A 3,589-nucleotide genomic window follows, 5' to 3' on the forward strand; every position below is an offset into this window, starting at 1 on the left:
GCGGCAACGTATGGAAGCAGAAACACCAACGCCATTTGTTTTTTTCCCCCCTTCCTGTAAACTTTGCAAAGAATACTTCCACCTCTGCAAACTTTCGCCGTCCGGAGGATACTGTTGCAACCAATCGCTCTCTGAGAAGAGACAACAATACAGAAGGACTGAAGAGGGGAGAAAAAAAAAAAAAAAAACCCAACAAAAAACAAAACAAAAGTCCTTTTGAAGTTCTTCTTTATTGGTAGACAGGCTGCACTGGGGCGACTCTCAGTGTTGGATTGACTGGCAACTCCAGAGCCAGTCATGTCAGCTGTCCATCAAACTGTCAAAGCACTAAAGTCTGGCTCTGCAGCCTCCATGACTGTGAGCGCCTTGCAGCTCAGGACAACCAGGGGCCAAGCAAGCACATTAAAGCACTCGCCTCTCCATCATTACCACAGGGACACGCTGCCAGTTTTGCCCAGGAAAAACCCCAGTGAATTCGCGTTCCCTTCGAAATTACATGTACCTGCAGCCCAATGTGATACAATTAGGGACTGATTATGTGTGAATCAAATGATGACAGCCTGACCGTGTGTCTTGTCTGGCACCTTGTCACTCGTTGCCAGCCAATCCACTGCCTCGGGAGAGCGGTAATTGATTCCCATGCAGAACTCCGGTGGGAATGAACGCTGCTCGCCTCATCTAACGGCGCACAAGTGTATCTGAAATCCAAAAAAAAAAATTCAGTGAGTGTGTACACGCACAACGGTGTTAGCTCGCACATTTTTAAACAGTGAAAAGGGTGTTCTGTAGCTATATATGCATACTTTTTTTTTTAAGTGCATTTGCGAGCTATTTATTTTATTTTATTTTTGTGTGTGTGCTAGGTTTGTGAGGTTATTGTGGCTGGTGATAAATCAATGACTTCTTTCTGAAGCCTCTTTGAAACATTTATGAGATGTTGAACTATTGTGTGTGTGTGTGTGTGTGTGTGTGTGAAGACTTCAAAGCCAACGTGTGCATGTTAACCTTTACTTTTCTTTTTTTTTTTTTGCTCTCTACCTGAACACTCACAGTAATGTGACGTGCAGCTGATTATTTGCTCATGATAGAAACGCTATCAAACGGCACCTTTTGTTGTCGACCCACAACATCAACTGGTGTCTGCTGACTAAAGCACAGTTATGATGACAAACAAACAGGTAAACAAAGGGAAAAACAGATATACCATTTTGTGGTAAACGATTTAATGTGATGATAACGTAAAGAAAACTCCTATAAGAAATTTCAAGATTTCATCCTGATAAACAAACAAACAAATGAACCACAACTAACTAAAAAAACAAGGAAATCCTACCAATAAACAATAAATAATATGATATGCCATAAAATATATAGCATATACTGTAGATTATAGCAGGATTTCAACATGATAAACAAACAAATGAAACGTCATATTTAGTTTTAAGGACATGAAATGTTGTGATCGCCACATGGAAAACACAAAAAACTAGTAAATGAACAAACAATAGTATGATTTCAACATGATAAACTAACAATGACATACAAAAAAACCAAAAAAAACTAAAAAAAAATAGATATACAATTCTATGGAACAACAATTTGAGATAATCCAACATATTAAACCAGTTTATACTTGGACGGCAGCATTTTGAGTTCCTCTCAAACTGGAAACATTGGAGCTTGTATAGAAAATAATGAAATGATCCACAATTGGACATAACAATGTATAAACATTTCCTCATTCGCTGAACTTTTTTAATCTCCTTCGTTATGACCTATAACCTCTGTTAAAGACAAGGGGAGGAACAAAACAAGATGTGCTACAGATTAAGACTAGGAAGTGGAATATATACACAAGAGGGAGAGGAGGGATTACACACACACTGTGACCCATGAGTGTGTCAAAAAGAGGCATAATGTGAGAGCACTCCAGTTATCAGTGCTGATGCCTTATTGAGGATTAGGATCTTTGAGAGTCACTGGTCCACAGATCTGTGCCAGTGTATTCCCAGTGAGACTGATTATCCGAGGCCTGTCACAGACACAGAGGATAATTACCGGCTCTCCCTCAGGTCACTGCTCTCTCCATGGCCCATGAATGAAAACACAGTGCTGAGCGAGAAGCCGCAGATGAGTGTGAGGGGAACACAGGTTACTCTCTGTCTCTGCAACACAAAAACAAACACGCTCATGTTTTTCGTCACTACACTGTTCTTAACCTCCGACATACAGTTGTGCAAAAAACGTCTTTTTCTGTATCAAAATTGAATTTAATTGTCATTGTATTGGGTGCAAACATAAAAACAGAGGACAGTGAGTAAAATGTAGGACATCAAATAAAAATCCAAGTAATTATAAAATAAGTATTGATGATAAAAAGTACAAATAATCTGTATGCGTGTCGTTTTTCTCAGTCTCTATTGAATTGTCTATACTCCATCCGCTCTGTCCCATGCTCCCATTTCCACCCTCCACTTTACAGCTGTGTCAGCTCTACCTCTCCCCCTAGTGGTCTCTTCATAAACGCCAAAAAATGGAAACTTCAAGAGAGAAACTCATTCACCATGCAGTCCACACAACAGCGAGCAGTGACTGTCATTCCTGTTGGGTGGGTGAGACTGGGACAAACACAAGATAAGGAAAGAAGAAGAAGAGACAGAGTGAGAGGGGAAAAAAAAAAAAAGGATAAAAACTCACACAAGGACAAAGTGACACGGGAAGAAATCCTAGACCTCTCCTCTGCTCCCAGAGCGAGCCCCTGCAGGAACATGACACCAAAGCCCCCTTTTTTCCTTCCAAAATAAAACTGCCTGCAGACCGAGTCCTTTAGAGGACTTGCCACAGTAACACTGCACGTGCATGTGCTGAACAAGAGGGAATAAACAAGTAAACTTTTCAAGCTTGTGACTGTGTGCAGAGCCGATACCATACTCAGTATCGGTATTGATACGATTGATACTGGTCAAAATCACAATATAGGATATCAATCCAATACCATCCAGAAATCCCATATATATTGCATTTTTTTCCAGTATTTTTATTGACTAAAAAAGGTAAAAGGTCGCTGAGTCATGTTACCGACTGCTTATTTCTTCTTCAGTGGAGACGAATATTTGTTATTGATATTGGTATCGGTAAATACTCAATATGTCGCGATATTGGCATCAGTATCGGTATGAGTATCATAGATAAGTCATAGAGCCACGGCTGCCCGAGATTAACATCATTGGTAATTATCAAAAATCATATTTTTATGTTTCTGTAATGGTAAATAAAGCTAACTTTTTCCATTTCATGTTTTATTTTGAAATGTACACATCTCGTTTCAGGTGGTTCCTGCCCTCGTGTGTTTTGATTACATGCCCCTGCCCCAATGTCTTCCCAACTGTGTCTAATTGTCTCCCCTCACATAGTGTATATACCTGCCCTTATATACCTGACTACCCGATTTTTGTTTTTACCGACTGAGTTGTTAATTTTTGGGTCCAATCTGTTCCTGATACTGATAAAATTGCCCAAAGGTGTGAGAGGGGGGGAGAAGAACAGATTTAGTGTCAAGTAACATTGTGAGATTCACACCACATGTGCA

At 40.0% G+C, this 3,589-nt stretch overlaps 1 long non-coding RNA gene across 1 annotated transcript; it reads right to left on the reverse strand.

Annotated features, from left to right (window-relative positions):
• Nucleotides 1-230: 230 nt before the first annotated feature.
• LOC131459929 (uncharacterized) lies at nt 231-2,952 on the reverse strand. Its single transcript, XR_009240304.1, has 3 exons — nt 2,059-2,952; nt 1,051-1,147; nt 231-698 (listed from the first exon to the last, which is right to left on the reverse strand). It is a non-coding gene; the product is annotated as an uncharacterized LOC131459929 (long non-coding RNA).
• Nucleotides 2,953-3,589: the final 637 nt, after the last annotated feature.

Source organism: Solea solea, chromosome 5, assembly GCF_958295425.1.
Source record: "Solea solea chromosome 5, fSolSol10.1, whole genome shotgun sequence".
NCBI classification, from domain to species: Eukaryota; Metazoa; Chordata; class Actinopteri; order Pleuronectiformes; family Soleidae; genus Solea; species Solea solea.